Below are 19649 nucleotides of genomic sequence, written 5' to 3'. Positions count from 1 at the left end.
ACTCCGGATTAATCCTTCTTGCTGCTGAAGGAAAATTTAAGTCGCCCAAAATCCAAACGGAAATCGCATTCTGTGTAGAGGGGAGGGACTGAATCGATCTGGGGTTGGAATAAAAGCTCCGTGCAGTTTACACCTATGATTCTATGATTCATTTACAGCATAATGAAGCTCCAAACATAACACCTAAGATACAGGAAAGGAAGAGAAGTGTAAGAACTGCCATATTGCTTGGGACCTTTTTAAAATGCATGCAGAAATGTCAAGCTGGCCCAGCCTTAGCCATAAGGGTTAATATACGTTATGTTAACTTAATATTAAGTTATATTATAACTTAATATAACTTATAACATAACTCATAATTCCAAACCCTACCATACAGATAAGGTTTAATCATTTTGTAAATGGTAGATTTTACTATTTTCTGTGAAATTAGTTAATAAGCCTGTATAATCGCTCAAAAATGTCTACATAATATTAACATTGAAAGCAAAAATCATCACTCTATAGGGCTGCAAATTACCTAGAAATGGTACAGCAGCAGACCGCGACCTTTTTTGCGCCGGGGCACAAACATGCATGTGCGGCAGCTCTGCGCATGCACATGCATGAAACTGCCGCGCATGGGCATTTGCAGCCCCCCTTAATGTTACTCACAATATACTCAAAGCATTTAAAATCCTAAAATACATGCTATTTTAACTGGTTCTATGGAGTTATAGTTAGACTAGAAATTAAGACCGCTGTGGTGCAAATACAGTGGGCGCTAGCTGGCACGGCTTGGTGTTGGGGGTCTCTGCGGCTTGGGCGGCCCCCCCAGCGCAGCGGCAGGTGGTCATGGGGCGGGTCCCCTCCCCCCCGTGGTGCGACCTACCGTGGAGTCTTGCCGGGCAGGCTGCTCGCTGGTCCATTTGAGATTTGGGGGAAGGGTGGGGGCTTGTGAGCATGGGGGGCCATCTCGAGCAGCGCGTGGGACGAGTGGGGAACATTGGGCGAGGGGGATGGGAGCAGGCATGCGCCGATTTGGTGCATGTGTGTAAGAGTAGCGGGGCGGGTCCAGGGAGTGGGCGCGGAGGACACAAACTAGGCATGCATGGACCTGGGTGACAGTGTGGCCGTGGGGTAGGGTGGGGCGGCACGGAGACTTACCAGCAGCGTTGGGGCGACGAGAGGTGTCGCGAGCCGGAGCCGCACGGCATGGCGGCTCCCTGCAAGTGGCTGATCGCGGCGGCCATGGGGCGAGGGGGAAGCGTGTCCTGGGGAGGAGACCTGCGGGGAGGCGTCGGCAGGTGGGGCAGCCTTGGCGCGAAGTATGGTCGCTGGGCTCGTCGCTGACACGACAGCCCTGCTGTTTGTGTGGACTGCCTCTCCGCAGGTAAGGGCAATGATCCGTCGTCGGGAAGGGAGCAGGGCAGCCACGTCTTTGACGCGGCAGCCCTGCTCCTTTCCCAGTGGCGAACCATCTGAGCAGTCAATCCAGGACAGGCCAAGTGGCCAATAGGGAGGTACGCTGTGCATGCCTCCTAATCGGCCACTTGGCCCCCGAATGGCACTCGGAGGGGCCCAACGAGTTTTTTCCTGGACAGGTCCTGCCCTAACTCCTCCCCAGGAGCCCTTACCTTTTTATATAATCCGCTCCACAGCGGTTTAAAGATAAAACACCTAGTAGATTAGGCTATTGCATTATCTCAAGAAAATGGAGAATCATTTTTAAAAAGATGATTCATAATCATTCTTACACATCCTCAGAAAACAATGGGTAGAATCCAGCAGTGTTTGTATAGGTGCAAAAACTTCTTCCAGTGAGGCATGGTTATAGTTACTCTTTCCTCTAAGAGTCATCTTGGTGTAGCAGTTACGAGAGGGGGCCTCTAATTTGGAGAACCAGGTTTGATTCCCTACTCTTCCACATGCAGCCAGCTGGGTGGCCTTGGGCCAGTCACAATCCTTTCAGAGCTCTCTCAGCCTCGCCTACCACACAGGAAGCATAGATGATTGTAAGCCACTTTGAGACTCCTCTGAGTAGTAAAAAGCAGAGTACAAAAAAACCCACCTTCTTCTCCCACAATAGCCCAAAATGTTCCCAAAAATCTTCTTCCTGGTGACCATTCTCCATTTTGCTGCAGTAGTGGAGAGCCACAAAAGTCATACTACTGCTCTGTACCTAACATTAAGTGCATGAAGGAGGTTTTGTACATGTTTTGGTCAGACTACTGTATGAGACACAGGGGCAAGTGAGCTGGTAAATCTTTGAGGTTTCTCTGTATATCCTTTTTAACCACAGATCACCTAACAATGCTATCATATGAATACATTACTTTAAAGGAATTCTACATTTTATTACCCTGAGACCTTGTGTCTCCTAGTGATACAGCTGTATAGGATGATGTGTAAAAATTTTGACTTTTATGCTAAATGTAAGCCGGGGTGGGGTGGGGAGAAAAATATTATTTATATCAAGCATACACCAAGCATAAAATATGAGAATTTTTGTGTTTTCAAAGGATATACAGTACCAAGGTTTTGTTTTTGGCTTTTCAAAATTTAAAATTCCAGTCACTTAATCACCCTCCCCTTTTTTCAAAATCAAATTCCACTTTTACCATGCAAACTAGGTAGAATATATGCCACATTCTACATATGCCACTGACATAAGTCTTTAATAATATATGTTGTAATTTCCTGCAATTAATACCAAAGCTATAAAGACACCCCACACTAAATGTGAACGTACTTTCTATGCTAAAATTAATGTTGTGTTGATCTTTCCATTATTAGTACTTTTTTCCACTATTTTATATACTTGGCTATAAGAAATCATTTTAGCATTACAGGTGGAATACTTAATCCCAACTTTAAAAGAGCTATTTTGATAAAACTTAAATAAAAGAAAACTTTGATAAAATGTTTATTTGGGGACAACTTGAGCATCCTTCTTTTTACAAAGAATTTGTTAATGGAGGGGATGAGGTTGTTATCCAGATTCCTTGGATAATTAATCCAAAATTGTTCATGTGGAAAATTAAGTAAGAGTAAATTTGAGTAGAAAACTGTATTTCTGAGAAATAGAAGTGAAAGAAAATGATTAAAAACAATGCCAAAAATGTCTTGCTCAGATAACAGTTCAACCCAGAGTTATGAAAATTGGAAGGAAACCATTTTATCTGTTCCTATAGCACAGATGAGCAAATAAGTGACTCAGAAGATACCACTTTCAGATACAAATGAAAGTGGAAGTAATTTGGATAAAGAAGAAGAAGAAGAAGAAGAAGAAGAAGAAGAAGAAAAGTTGGTTCTTATATGCCGCTTTTCCCTACCCGAAGGAGGCTCAAAGCAGCTTACATTCGCTCATTCCTCTCCCCACAACAGATACCCTGTGGGGTGGGTGAGGCTGAGAGAGTGCTGATATCACTGCCTGGTCAGAACAGTTTTATCAGTGCCATGGTGAGCCCAAGGTCACCCAGCTGGTTGCATGTGGGGGAGCACAGAATCGAACCCGGCATGCCAGATTAGAAGTCCGCACTCCTAACTACTACGCCAATGCCCATACTCCCTCTCTCCTCAGGTACATTTTTGGAAGTAAAGCATTGTCTAAATGCATCCATCATCTTGTAGAAACTAGAACTTCAACTTTGATTCAAAAAAGGAGTCAAACTAAAAAATGGGTTTACATTATGGTTGTCAGATTTTTAGTATAAGTTTCCATGCGCATGCACATTTTTATGAGATACACTGAAACAGTTTCCTCGAGCCTTACATATAGGTAGAGAGATGGTGGTGGGTAGCTGCCAGGAAGGGCTAGTTAGAGCAAGGATGCATAAATAACTGGGCAATTATAGCTGATTGAAACAGTTGTTAAGACCTGTGGCTGACAGCAATTAGCATACAAAACAAGTAGATGTGAGAATTAAGAGTGAATCTACTCCAACCAAAACAAACCAAGTTCCATTTTAGGTATAAGCAAGAACTGAGAGACCTAGTATGTATAGATCTGAGAGACCTAGTATTTGTAGATGCCGTCTTCCACAAATAAATTGAAACAAATTTCCTCAAACATCATATATTGGGGGGGGGGGCGGTTATTTGCCAGGAAGGACTAATTAGAGTCAAGATACACAAGTACATCTACGATTGGAATAATACACTTGGTAAAGTCTGTGGACAGCAGCTAATAGCATATATCTTTATATAGCTGTCACTGTATAAACATAAAAGGCTAAGGCATAAGTGGACGAAGAGTAGGTGGGGCTGGTCCAGGTGACGGCCCAATCGGAAGGAGCGAACCACCATCCGATTGGGCCCTCACCAGGACAGGCAAGAGTTCTAGCCAGTTGGGTAAGGACCCAATCGGAAGGCACGAAGGCCCTCACTAGGACAGATAGTTCTGACAGGGCCAAAGTTCTGACAGGGCCTGCCCACCCAGCCAAGCTAGGGGCAATCTGGAGAAATGACTGCCAGTCTGCTCCTGACCACTGAAGGGAGAGGAGGTCAGTAGGGCTGCCAAGAGGGGTGAGAACAGAGGCTTGGACAGGCTGTGCCAGCCCTTTTCTCCCCAAGGCTGTCCTAACTGTCATGTCCAACTGTAACTTCCTTCACTTTGCCTCAGAACCCTGACAGAGCTGGCAGGAAGCTGGTGAGTGTGCTCCCTCCCCCCTCCCTTCAGGCCTGCTGGGACGGAGCCTCTGATAGCCCCTGACTGAGGGGAGGGAGGTGTTTTTGAGAGCAACGCAGGTGAGTCTGAGGGCATTCCTTTTGAGAGTGGGGAATTTTCCCCTTCTGCCAAACAGTTGGCTGACAGGGAGGCCACACAAAAGCCCCTTCTCACTTAAAATACTGCTCTTGCCGAGGGTTAGACATAGCCAAGCCATGCAGATGTGAGGCACAGTCTTATTCTGTAGACGAAACCGGATGCTGTTGCAGAGGTTCTTTTGTCTCTTGTTTCATCTGCACAACAACCCTGTGCAGTAGGCCTCGAGTCTTTAAATTCAACAACAGCCTTAAATGTGTATCTTGACTCTAATTAGTCCTTCCTGGCAAGGTTCAGTCCTCTCCCACACTCAACGAACATTCCAAACCACAGATTATTCAACATCCATATCTCCACACCCATGCTCTCACTTGCCATCTCGCCACCACAACCTCCCACACAACACACACATTCAACCCCATGCCCTTACAGACTGGACAACTCCTCCCCTTCCTCTTCCCACTGCCAAGCTCTAGCGCACGTTGTATTCTCGGATACAACGGGCTTTGCCCCTAGTAGATAATAAAGTGGTAAACAACAGATGTGACAACTAAGTTTAAGGCCAGTAGTGGCTTTAAGACCAACTAAGTTTAATTCTGGGTATACATGAAAACTGAGTGACTTAGCATGTGTAATTCTTTCAATATCTCTGTTAAGTCCTGGGGTTTTCACTGTCCTGAGTGTTGTAATAATTTCTAATTCATCAATTTCCCACGCAAGTCTATTTCTGAAATTTGCATTATAACATCTACTCTGAGATCCCCCATTGAATGCACTGGGAGCTTGAAAAGTTCTCCGAAAAGCTTCTCAGTCTGGTGATTCTTGATATCAGGTTTGTGTCCATTTATCCTTTACCCTATGTGGTGAACTGAAGGGCATTGTTGATATTCTATGGTATATCCAATGTTAGAAGAAGAGTAAGTGAATAAACCTGAGGTGATATAGTTGAAGTTGTTAGGTCCAGTGATTGTGTTGCCTGGTGTATGTGGCAGTGAAGTTGGCATCTGGGTTTGCTGAAAGCTCGGGTACCAATGTCCATATTCAAATTACATGCTGCATTATTGTAGGGAGAAATAATCAGTTGATTTCTGCCCTCTGTTTTATTATTCAGCATTGCAACTTAAATATTGTCTTTGAACAACATTATTTTGAGTGATCGAAGATAAATGCGGCATCCTGTAATAAACTATTGTGTATCATTTGCATAATCTGATTTCTTACATTAAATCACTACAAATCTCACTAACATTTTACATACATTCTTTGGGCACAGGAATTTTAGCATGGTGATACATCCCACTAGAACTCAAGAGATGGCCTGCTGTGTAATATCATGTGTCGCACAGTATATCACTTTTTATTTCCTATCCCTCAAGTATGGTATGCACACTGTTTAACTTCTTAAAATCTCAACGTAGACATAATTTACACAAGCTGTGCAAATGCTTGATTTACAGAAGATGGTCTATTACAAAATTTATAGGAAAGATTTAGTTCTCCTAAACAAGAAGCCTCTTAATCACAACAGAGCTAAGGACCTAACTTCACTATGTACTGTCTTTGTAGTTTGAAAGCTGTAAAAGAAAGAATGGGAATATTTGTAATCTGAGCTCAAAACATCAGTTCTCTCTTTTTTAAGGGAATGTATTACTTGATGATAATAGTGAATATTTTTGTTGTTGGATCAAATGCTTAAGAAAGGACATTACAACCCCATCCTCAACTGAACTATCTGAACTTTCATCTTCCCAAATCCCCATGGACAAATGTATTGGCAGTATCCACATGTAACCCTGAGTCCATTAGGAGTTTGGTTAGTTGAGTTATTCTGTATAAATGGGAGCTAGACACAGTCTTCCTAGAGTGATTGGAGGGCCTGAAGTAACAGCTTGTCTATAAGATTATACATAAATATTTGAGGGACTACAGGTAACCCTTGGAAAGGAAGAGACCAGACAACCCAGAGATGCTAGTACACTCAACTCCAAGGGACTGGCTTGATTAAAAACAGAACAGACTGTGAGATCTCTGGCCTGCATAATTACAATAGGCTTGAACTGTTCCATGTTAATTAGTGTTTTATATACCTTGACATTTAAGTCTTAATCAAATTCCATGCAGAGCCGGGCCATCAGTGAATGGATTGTGGGGGGAAGGGGCAGGATCCCAGGAGAAAAATTAAAAAGAAAAATAAGGCTTGGTCGAGTTCTTCTTATAGAATTAAGTTCTTCTTATAGAATTCCTGGAGATTTTCAGTGCTAGTCAGAAGTGAAAAGGGTAGCTCTAGAAAACACTGGAAACATTACCTGTAAGTAGATAAGTTTTGTTTTCCATTTAATTTTTCTCCCACTGCCACTTCCATCAGTGACAGGCAACAAGACCTGGGGGCAAAGGATTACCTTCTCTCACAGGAAGAGTGGGGTTTTATACCCCTAAGTTTTATGTGTGAAAAAAGAAGAGATTTGAGCTCCCTCAATTCTTTAATTGAAGAATTTATTTTGAGATCCCTCTTGTAACAGTTATCATCTGAATATAAGCCACTCCAGTAATTACTTAGGCCAAAGCTAGGGGTGGTTTGGTTTATTAGCCGTAACTAGTCTTAACTACTTTTGTGCAAGATACAAACACATTCTAGCTTGCTCTCTAGTGCCACATTTCTACAATATAGGCCAGGAAACTACCTATGGTCTCAGTGTGGTAAAAAGGCAGTTAAGCTTGTGGTAAACAAAGAACTGAATGATTATCTATGAGTGGATGGCAATTTTTTCGCTTCCCTGAATTACTGGTTCCTGCCTTCTTTTGTGCCAAAGATTAGAACTTGATCTCAAATTCATTTATGTCACCTGATCACTCAGCACTTGATTATTCAACACTAAGCCTCGCTTTGGCTTTCATTTTGGTAGATCTACACAAAGAGTTGGTGCTGCAAACTGTAACAATGTCCTAATGTCATTCACTACATTTCATTTATCTTATGTTAACTAAAACTTAACAGTTAAGATGTCCAAAACTTTGGATATTTAAATTCGGTGACTGGAGCTGTGAATGCACATGACAGACATTTCCGCAAACGTGAAAATTGCACCAGGTTTGCAGAAAAAGTGAAATTTAAAAGAATTACATTGACCGATTATGCACGGGATAGGAAATTTGGGGTGGTGGCAGCAAGGCAGCCTTGACTGTGCATGACACTGTTGCCATCCCAGGCCTAGCCCAGCGCAGCGTCCCAGAAGACCCGTAGCAAAGGAATGCGGAATTTTCCATGGCCTGGAAAACGGGGGCTGTCAACGGGGGCTGGGTCGGGCCAGCGCTCTGCATAATCAGCCGAGTCAGGCCTTTTGGCCTGGCCCTTCCCCTGACCTACCGCACGGGGACACCGCATGCCCCTGTCAGCTCCGCGAAGCCACAGAGCTGGCCAGGGAGTCCCCCCACCTTGGTGGGAGAGCAGCATTCTGCTGCCATCCACTGTCCGGTGGGGCCCCATTCCCCCTACTGCTGCTGCCTCCAGGCAGCATATTGACCTTTCCTGTCCCAGCAATTTGCATGTGCATACTACACCAGGGCAGCCCACATACTCGGGGGGATTCTCTCCCCCGTGAGTACATGGGAAGCACTGGGGAATGCTGACCCAGTGCAATGCCTGGCAGCAGCCCGGTGTTGCTGCTGCCACGCATAATGGGTCATTGAGGAGTTTTTTCAAAAAACCCCAAATGACAACAGGAAGTCCTGCAACTTTAAACAACTGATTTCCTCAGCAGCTGTTACTAGGCAACCATAATATTCCAGGCTTGTATGAGTAAAAAGGCAAGTGGAAAAGAAGATGTGTTATAAATGAAATAAATATAGCTGAAGATAGCAGATAAGAAAGTAACCTGGTGAATGGCTGAGAAGGACAGAATGAGGCAGGGAAAGGGGAGAAGAAAAACAGGAAATAGTATGGGAAGGAGATAAAAGTGAAAGTAAGGGACCACCCAAAAAGTCCTTGAGGGTTCCCTTCCATGCCCAGTGGAGAGCACCACAGAACTTGGCCACAGTTTTCCTAGGTAGAGACCGCTAGGGGGCAGAGGGGAGAAGCTTAGGTCAGAGGAGCAGGTTAGGGTGGGAAGGAAACAGATTTGCCAATCCAGATTAGGAAATTAAGAAATTCCTAGAGATTTGAGAGTGGAGCCTGGGAAGAGGAGGGAAATGACCCCTTGTGAGTTTAATGCCATAGACTCTACTCTGTAGTAGTTATCTCCTCCAGGGGAACTAGGATGGAGGTCTGAAGATTACTCAGAATTACAACTCATTTCCAGATGACATGTCAGTTTCCCTGAAGACAATGGCAGCTTTGAAGTGTGGGCTCTATGGCATTATATCCCGCTGAGATCACTTCCCTCCCCAGACTTGGCCTTCCCAGGGCTCTACCCCCAAATCTCCAGGAATTTTCTAACATGGAGTTGGCAATCCTAAGGGGAAAGTTATATTTGTAACTGGAAACTTTATTGTGATTCCAGGAGATCCTTAGGCCCTTCCTGGATGCTGGAAACCCCAAAAGGAGAGGAAGGAACAGGAAGGAACAGGAAGAAGCTATGGGGCTTTCAGAAAAAGGAAAGAGAAATAGTGAAGTAGGATGAAATGAAATGTCTCCCACAAGTCCTTGCTTGTTACTTACTTGTTCTTTTTAAATCTGCATGCTCTACCACATATAAATCCAGTACCACTCGTAACCTTTTTATTAATATACACAATGTAAGCATTCTCTCAGTTAGAAGATATTTAATGAAAAGCTTATGGACTCCTACTTTCACAACTGTCTGAAAATATATTGCTGCACTATGAATTGTAGAGAAATATAGATGCACTGGGGAACCAATATGGCAAAAAAAAATCCAAAATGGACTTATATAGAGTCTTCTATCTTCTGTAATTCTTTATTCTTTATAATTTCACACAAGTCCCGACATGTTTCGCCACAAGCGCCACAAGCTATGTTTAGCAATTGTTAGTATGACCTTATACTCTGTCAAGAGATTCTTTGATAAAGTTAAAGTTGATTCTAAAATATGAAAACTGTTGTCCCTTGAAAAAGCTATAAGGCGAAACGCGTCGGGACTTGTGTGAAATTATAAAGAATAAAGAATTACTGAAGATAGAAGACTCTATATAAGTCCATTTTGGATATTTTATTGCCATATTGGTTCCCTAGTGCATCTATATTTCTCTATATTTGATTCTTCACTGGGACCCATCCCTCCCAGTTCATTATTTTTGCACTATGAATTGTAACATCTAAAAACCATTTCAATTCCACAAAACAAAGTTTGCCTCATATAGACCATTTATGCACTGGGAACTTCACTGCCCCACTCCCCTGTCAGGAGCACAGATCAGGGATGGATGAGGTGCACCAGACCAAATGCTCCCCCATGTGGGTGCAGGATGACCTGGGGCAACCTGCCATGACTAAAACTCCAACTTGCAGCCTGGCATGACACCTCCAGTCCATAAACGGTGAACCATATGCTTTACTGTCACAATGAAAAACATATACCCCAATTTATTATCTAATTGCTTCAATTGTTTTTTCCAAATGGGTCTACATTTTCCCTTTTTTGTTGAAATACCTATATCTCTAAAAAGAACCTTTGACCTTTCATATCATCACATTCCTGTGTTGCTTGCATACATAGCAATCACCATAAATCAAGTTGATTAAACATGCATATTAAGATTTTATTAACTATTGTCTTTATTTATTGTATCCTGGAAAGTACATTGCAGAGAAGGAAATCACCCTCAAATAGCACACGATTAATGATCAAAGAAAAAGTTCATTCACAAAGTGTATGGCAAATAAAAGTCACAGTAAAAGACATCTTACTAAGGAATGCATGTATCTGTAACCACTCCTACGGAGCGGATTAAATAAAAGAGTAAGGGCCCTGAGGGCGGGCCCTGTCTGGGAGGAGGAAGGGTGCCCATTGGCCCCTTCCCCTGGACTGACAAGTGATGGGCCCAATCAGGAGGCGCAAAGCTTCTGCTTGTCCATCCAGCCCCAAACCACCAATCAGCAGCTGCACACACCTCCACGAGGCCACACCTTCCCCCCACGGTGGCCATTCCTCTGATGACCGCCGAGAGGGAAGGTAGGCCCGCCGGAACATTCCCAGCCGCGGTGGGGGGCCCATGCCTTCCCAAGACCTGGGGAGTGTGGTCGCCAGCTAGCTGAGCCACCACTCGCACTCCCCGGCCCCTGGGAACGCTTTTTCCTGGGGGGGGGGTGTTGGAAAGTCTTCCCAGGGGCTGGGGAGTGCTAGCATCCGCTGGCAGAGCCAGCACTCGCACTCCCCGGCCCCTGGGGATGCTTTTTTTCTGAGGGGGCAAGGTTAAAAGCCTTCCATGCAGGGGGGGCAGGGGGCCATAGAGGCAGGCTTAATTTCTAGTCTTACTATAATCCTAAAAGACAATCCAGGACAGTCTATTGTTATAGGCAAAACCTCAGTGCACCACCCCGACTTCTACTTCTTTCGTATTTTCTTGGGGTTTCCCTCTTGACAAAACAAACAAACAAACAAACATAACAAGCAACTGTCAATGATAATTCTAAACACAATGTAGCCTGGAACAACCTGCCATTCACTCATTATACTGAAAAACCAGTTCTGCAAATAGCACCCATCAGCTATCAGTGCCATATTGAAAGCTATACATTACTTTAAAGATGATTTTAAGGATTGCATTCAGTGCAAATCAGGTGACCATGCTTAAAGTCAGGATTTCAGCCTAGAGAAAAGCAGCATATAAGAACCAACTCTTCTTCTTCTTATCCAAAACTGACATCATGGCGCTCTAGGAATTCCCCAACTCTCTTTGTTTTTTACTTGAAGCACTCTGTTATTGTTTAAGTAAAAGTCTTTCAGTTATTAAAAATTACTAGTAGTTAAGCCCACTGCATGGAGAAATGCAATGGGCACGAGCGGCAGGAAGGCACAGAGAGGCCTCCCAGCAGGAGCCCCCCACCAATGGCGGCAACGGGAGTTTCACAGGTGGGTGACGAATTAGCAGGTGGTGGCCCACAGGACTTCGCCCATGTAGTGGAGACCCCTCTGAGGAAGCACCAGTGCCACCACCTTCCTCATGCCACTGATGGCATGGGCTGCTGAGCAGCAGTCAGGAAGGGTGGGTCGTGTAGGAGCCGGATTCAAACTCGGACACTGTCCAGGGACCGGACATGCTCTAACCCCTGGGCAATTTCCAAAATATATAGAAGAACCATGGATAAGGATATTGAATCTCAGAATCCACACTAGGAAACTTTTAGCATGGGGAATTGGGCCCATGGGTTGTAAGGAATATGTCCCAGGGAGCTCATTGGGATGTAAAGTCATTATTGTAACAGGTTGTTTTGTAGTGGCATAATAGAATCTGCTGCTGTCATCCTGCCACTGAAGCTCACTGACCTCCATGAAATCCTGCTTCTGGGGGACAGGAGACACAGAGGTTTGACATGAGGAGAATCTGCAGCAGAAATTGGTTATTTAGCTTAGATCTAATTCCATGTGTTTTACTTATTTTATTTTATTATGATGACACAGAAAGTTGTATGCTATGGATGCAAGCATTTGTGTCATGGGGAGGGGTACTTTCCACCAAAACTGATGCTTTGTGGGGGATACAGAAGCACTTCAGCTAAGCAACAGATTTAATAATGTGACTTTTGGCATTTCTAAACAAGAACTAATCTTCCAATACTTCGCACTGTCCATCCCAAGTTTTTCCTGTAATCTTAGATCTTTCCCACATATCAGAACAAATTCAGGTTTAATTTACCAGAGTTCTATTCTTCAAGCCTGTTGAAATATCACTTTCCCAGACATGTGTGCTAACATTTGGCCAATGCTACCACAAGATGATTTTATTAACTTGTAGCTCGTTTCATCGACTGTTGCTCATGTTGCTAACATATGCTAGGCTACCATTTACTGCTCTATAATTAAAGGAGTCATATGAAAGAGATAGTGAAGGCATAATCTCCCCCACAAACTCACACTTAATATACTTCTTATAATAATGTGACTATATTGCCTAGTTCTATTACTTTTTAAATTTAGAACAGGTTAAATATAATATATAGTTGAACTAGTTAAGAAAGTATTTACTGGTTCCTTAAGGATACAACATTATGCAAAACTTAGAATGTAAACCATGATTTTGCTAACAATAGGCTAGAACTGGCACAGGACTTCCACAGAGTCTGAAATGCTGCTCACAAAAGTCTCCTGTTCCCAAGGAGTAGCATGGCAGGGAAATTTTGGAAGGCAGCAAGAGCAGTTTGGTGACAAAATTGCACTCCATGGAAGGAAATCTTTCCACCCACAGAAGCACTGTTCTAGATCCAAGCCACTATTTAGAACTCCCCATCACCTCAGGTTTCATTAGAGACAGCTTGGTGCAGTGGTTAGGAGTGCAGACTTCTAATCTGGCAAGCTGGGTTCAATTCTGCACTCCCCCACATGCAACCAGCTGGGTGACCTGGGTAAGCCACTTTGAGACTCCTTCGGGTAGATAAAAGCGGCATATAAGAACCAATTCTTCTCCTTCTCCTTCTCCTACTCCACTCTAAAAGTACAGCTGCTTTCATAGATCGAGTAGTGACTGTAACTACAGTTTGTCAATTGTGAATCATCACACTATACTCTAATTTCAAAACCCACTTCAAATCGTTTTTTTTAATTCTGATTTTCTAACCAGTTGCAAACCATAGTTTATCAAATATTATCAAATATTATACAGTCAAATAACTTCTTTCAGTGGTACACTATAGTCATCCAAACAGTTTGTAGGATTTGTACATGTTAGGTGAACAGAATGCCTCGACTGAATCTATACTTAACAATGAGGAAGAGGAGGAAGTTTAGAAACATTGAATTAATAGAACTTTTGTTTTGCAGATGGATATCAGTCAACAGAGAAGGAAATCCTTGACTCCCCCTTTCTGCAGCAGTCCACATTGCTACCCCAGATGCTGCTCTAGGAGAACACCCAAGAACAGCGGGAGGGGGATGACAAAGTTGCACTTACCTATAATGTTGTGCAGGCACATATGGAGACTGTATCTGTTGTGCAGGCACATATGGAGACTGTATGAGCAGGCCTCCCTATCATCAGAAAGGTCTATACAGCTATGAGCCTCAAGGAGGGTGCTGTGTGCTAGAGCCAGTATATGTTCCCACCTATGAGCCAGAACTTGCTTGCCACAGTGCCACCAAAGTAGAGCATGCAGTGGGGTCATAGGAAAGCTAAGTGTGCCTGCACAGAAGATAATAGATGAACAATACTTACATGTAAGTGCAACTTAGTTTTTACTTTCAGTCTTCTGTGCAGTCCCACATAGCAAACTACTCAACAGATTGGGGCATACTGTCCTCACTTGAGTTTCTTGCCTCACTTGCAGATCGACTGTATAGTGGCATACAAACAAGTCTGCTGATGCAGCCTGGCAGATCTCCATCAATGGAACGCCACTGAGGAAAGCTTCAGAAGAGTCTATAGCCCTGGTAGGTTGGGCATGAATGTTCAGTGCGCACACTATCCAGCTTAATGTATAGCATTCATCTGAGGAACTGTTTAAAGTCCCCACACCCTCCAAGATTAGGATGATGGCAATCTGGGGGAAACCCATTTTAGCAGTGGACCCCAAACTCTAGAACTCTCTCCCAAAGTACATCCACCTTTCCCCTTCCCTTCTATCTTCCACTAATGAGTGAAGACATTGTTTTATTTGGTTTTACATCACTGATTCCTCCATACCCAATACTGTAGTTGTTATTTTTATGATTTTTGCGTATTTTATGCCTGGTTTTATGGGTTATATTTTTATGAGGTTTAATATGGAATTTTGTTATATATGTTTTCATTTATTGGCTGCCTGGATAGCCCTTATCAGGGCAGAAAGGTGGGGTAAAAAGTTGTAAAATAAAAAATGTCATAACCATCAGTACAAGTAAAACTCCCAAGAAAATGGGTAGGCCACAAGACTAGACAAATTATTTATTTATTTATTTATTTATTTATTTATTTATTTATTTATTTAGATTTATGCCAAGCCACAAGCACTATAGCAATGCTGACATCATGCACACCCTGGATACAGTCTTGATTTGTTCCCAACAGGATATAGTAGTAGAAGTATGAATAAGGATAATGTTAGTGATTTATTCATCTAATTTTGAACATGGGCACAAGGTGTGGATCAAAAAAAAATGCACATTGGGGCAAACTAAAGAAATTAGATTCTCCCCCTGCAGGTTATCCAGATTAACATTTCTATCAGAGAATGGTCAATACTAAATGTATTTTATTATTTCACGTTGAAGTAATAATTCAATCTACATTTTAATATTTTTATAGGGCCCCCAAAACATTGGAGCACTGTGCACATAACATTAAAAAAACCACACAATAGTGGAAACAAAGAGAACTGGGGAGGGGGCTATGACTAATTAATTACAAGAGGCAATTTTAAAATACAAGTGTGGGCCACAAGCCCTGCAAGGGGTATCCCATCTCCCCACCCCACTTTCCACTGTGGTTCCAGCACGACCACCTGGCTTGGTGCAGTTTCCAGGGTTTGCTGTGACTGGCAACAGAGCTGGCATGCCTTTACTGCTGCATTTCCAGGACTCTGCACAGTCACTGCCACAGCACATGTTGAATATGGGACCTCCAAGGTGTTCCCTTGACAACCCTGGCAGCTGCATTCTGGACCAGTTGCAGTTTCTGGAACATGAATAAGGGTAGGCCCAGATAGAGGGAGTTATAGAAGTCCAGTCTAAAGATCACCATTTCATTGATCACCTGTGGCTACGTGTTCTAGGATGTAGGAGGCTAATAGCTTAGCTTGATGCAAGTAGAAAAATGTCAGCTGCGCTAATCATGTGGCCTGCACCTCCGTGTGAAGGGAGGCATTGAAGATCACCTCCAAAATGCTGGCTGACTGTGCATCAGTCTGTTGCACCCCATCCAGGCAGGGCAGGCACGCTTTCTTGCTTGGTCCCTTCCTACCCATCTACAAAACCTCTGTCTTTGAAGGGTTGAGTTTTAGGCAACTATCTGAGCTATCCCATTACTGCTTCCAAACATCCAGCAAAATATTCTGGGGTGATCCTGGGCAGCCATCAATCAGGAGGAAGAGCTGGGTTTCATCTGCATATTAATAACACCCAAGCCCAAACCCCCTGAAGCTTCATCTAGTAATTCTAGTAATTGGTCTGCAGTGGTCCTTTTAACTACCTTCCCCAGAAACACAAGATGTGAGTCAGAGCGGTGGATGATGGGTTCCCGGAGGCCAATGATGGTTTCTTCAGAAGTGGGCACTTATGGGAGGCTTTTGGGGGACTTATGTGCCACTATTATATAGATACTAGTAATATAGCCCGCTGTACGAGGAATACAGTGGGCGCTAGGAACTAACCGTAGTGCGTGTCCCCCGGCGGCGGTCCTCTGGGGCGGCTCTCTGGGGCGGTGGCTCTTTGAGGGGGCGGCCTGACGCGGCGAGAGGCACGCAGTTGCTGGGGCTGGGAATCAGAGGGACCAATCGGCAGGCGCTTCGTGCCTGCCGATTGGTCCCTCCGATTGTCTGTCCAGAGGAAGGGTCCAATCCAGACCCTTCCTCATGACGGACACATCCCACCCCAGAACCCCTTAGTGAATTATTTAGTCCGCGGCGCCCGCGGCGCCGCGGGCAGTGTTTAGATATTTAGGGCTTGCTGTAGTGGAGGGTTTTCTGTAAGCACTGTGTTTAAGTCTTGGGTTATTTTCTTTTGATAAGGGAGTCTCTGATTCATGTACCATGTCATCAGAAACATCAGCTATCAGTGGTTCTATTTTGTCCTTTTTTGAGACCACTGGAAGAGGATCAGTTTCAAAACAAAATGAAAAAAGGGGCATTATTTCCCTGCACCAGGGCACTGGTATCATAACTGCTTCTTGCTATTAATGCTAAATACAGTTTACAAATAAAGAAAGAGCACCTAAGCAGCAACAGTTGCAGCCTGATGTGAACTAAATTCTGGCTGGTGCCTCTTCAGCAAACTTATAACTAGCAGCTTTAACCCATTTCCAGAAGGCAATAAATGCAGGGTCCAGCTCTTAAAGAGGAGGTCAATTAGATACTTAATGATGAACCATATCTTCAAATATATTCCTACTATTATTATCGTAGCAAAAAAATTAATTAACCAGGTTGTGAGGGCCATGAAGGCTAATGTAGAATGTAATTATTCCTGATCTTTAGACATGCACTTCACATAAAGAGATAGTCCTTATTCAGCTCACCAGGTACCTGGATTGTCAGTAGTTAATCATGGATAAGGAGAGGGATTTGTTGGTTCAGCCTCTTAAGTTTTAAGTACAGCACAAATTATTCACACTCGAGGACAGTTTAAACAGTTGTCATTTTTCATCTTACTGCCCCTTTGTTTACTGTCATGCTCACTCATTTTCATGAAAGTGAGGCCATGCAAGTTTGTTGATATTAAACTACACAGCATGAACATTACTTGCTAGAGCTGGAGGGGAAAAATTATCTGTGGAAATGACTTCTAGTGGCAATTAAAAGAAAACATACTTATGGAAAAGAATTCAACTTTCAATGTGCAATGGTATCATCACTAATTCAAACAAATCCAAATGCAGGAAATAACAGCAAGGTCAACAGGGGGCAAAGCCTCTTGTGGTGCAGAGTGGTAAGGCAGCAATATGCTGTCTGAAGCTTTCTGCCCATGAGGCTGGGAGTTCGATCCCAGCAGCCGGCTCAAGGTCGACTCAGCCTTCCATCCTTCCGAGGTCGATAAAATGAGTACCCAGCTTGCTGGGGAGTAAACAGTAATGACTGGGGAAGGCACTGGCAAACCACCCCGTATTGAGTCTGCCATGAAAACGCTAGAGGGCATCACCCCAAGGGTCAGACATGACTCGGTGCTTGCACAGGGGATACCTTTACCTTTTACAACAGGGGACAAGATGGGTGGTGGAGGAGGTAGCAACATGAATAAGGAAACCTTGGAGCTACAATTAGGAATATTTTTACCCATCTACATTATCACATGCTTTGTGGCTACATGGAGATGAAACCACACAATGACCCAACATGCCCCGGCGCTTTCCGCGTATTCATGGGGGAGGGCTGCCCTGGTGTAGCGTACGCATGTGCAGACGATGGCCGGGAGCTGCTTGCCGCTCTCCCACCAAGGTAGGGGGGTGCTCCCTGGCCAGCTTCGTGGCTCCACAGAGCAGACAGGGGTGTGTGCTGTCCCTGCAGGGATACCGTAGTTCAGGGGAAGGGCCAGGCTGAAAGGCATGACCCAGCCCCCGCTGACACCCGTGGCATCCCATGGAATATGGAAGATTCCACATTCCTTTGCTGCAGGTCTTCCAGAGTGGTGTGCTAGGCCAGGACTGGGATGGCAGTAGCATCAATCAGGGCTGCCATGCTGCCACCACCCCAGATTTCCGGCCCTGTGCATAATTGGTCAATGGGTGGCTAAACCACTCAGTAAACCAAGTTACACAAAATAGCTAATTGTGAGTAGCTAGTAATATACACAAAGAGCCTCTTGTGGTGCAGAGTGGTAAGGCAGCAATATGCTGTCTGAAGCTTTCTGCCCATGAGGCTGGGAGTTCGATCCCAGCAGCCGGCTCAAGGTCGACTCAGCCTTCCATCCTTCCGAGGTCGGTAAAATGAGTACCCAGCTTGCTGGGGGGTAAACAGTAATGACTGGGGAAGGCACTGGCAAACCACCCCGTATTGAGTCTGCCATGAAAACGCTAGAGGGCGTCACCCCAAGGGTCAGACATGACTCGGTGCTTGCACAGGGGATACCTTTACCTTTACCTAGTAATATACACAGAGAGTTTAAGGCACCCTCTATTGTATGGAATCCCAATTTCCCTCTTTCATAGTTTCGTTGTTGCTAAGCAAAGTACTCTTCAGGGACATTACAGCTTACAGCATTCTCCTCTTCTCCATTTTATCTTCAAAGTAACTTTGAGAGATTGTGTGAGGCCTTCACTTTTAAGCAGCTTAGAAGTGATGTACAAACAGCTGAAGGATTGTGAATGCTTAATTATTAACTGAGAAAGCCTTCTGTGACTAAGCAAACTGATTGGTTAGCATTAGCTGAGCAGAGGAAGATTTGAGAACTTCATGCTGAGTCAGTCACATTTCTGCCTTGATTAAGTTGAGTCTATTTTCAGCCTTAGCTGAGAACAGTTTTACACAGATGGAATTCTGGGAGAAAGTTGTCAAGAAAGTTTGGAAAGTTGGGCAAAGCCCTCCATTCAAGCCATAAAAGGGGACAGATCTAGAACTTTTTTACCATTGAGAAAACCCTGAAACATTCTTTAGGCTTTAAGAAACCCCAGACATGGAGCAGCCATACAGAATGGAAAGCACAGCTATATATATGCCCATCCTCTTTCCACTGCCTCCAGGCCAATTGTTGGCCATTTTGGGAGGTGGGGATGGATCAACATGACCATATCTGGTCATATCACAATAAATGTTTAGTAAATTTTAAAAATATATTAATAATTAATTAACTCCCACCCATTGAGAAAACCCTTCCAGGGCCACCAAGAAACCCTAGTTGAAAAAGCCTGATCTAGAGAGAGATCGATTTTTCCTACCCAGTTAAAACAGGGAAGAATGGAGAGTTCTCTGGTCTCGTGTGGTTAGAGCCTGCCTTGTGAAACCTGAAGGGTCAAGTAAAGCTCAATAAGATGACAAGTATCTCAAAAAAAGGGGTTTGGATACTGGAAAGAATGTACCAGTTTTCTGGGGGAAAAAACCACAGAGAGTAAAGAAAGTGTGCTGGAGTGTTTGGGGAAACAATGGAACAAAAGAAGAAGAAGAAGAAGAAGA

The 19649-nt window shown here is 43.9% G+C and overlaps 1 protein-coding gene across 28 annotated transcripts in view; it reads right to left on the bottom strand.

Moving 5' to 3' along the window:
- SOX6 (SRY-box transcription factor 6) overlaps positions 1–19649 on the bottom strand; it is a 607104-nt gene that overhangs the window by 195361 nt on the left and 392094 nt on the right. The window lies entirely within an intron of this gene.

This window comes from Paroedura picta, chromosome 2 (genome assembly GCF_049243985.1).
Source record: "Paroedura picta isolate Pp20150507F chromosome 2, Ppicta_v3.0, whole genome shotgun sequence".
Classification (NCBI taxonomy): Eukaryota; Metazoa; Chordata; class Lepidosauria; order Squamata; family Gekkonidae; genus Paroedura; species Paroedura picta.
Note: the sequence above shows the minus strand (reverse complement) of the source record. Positions and strands in the feature narration are given on the sequence as shown.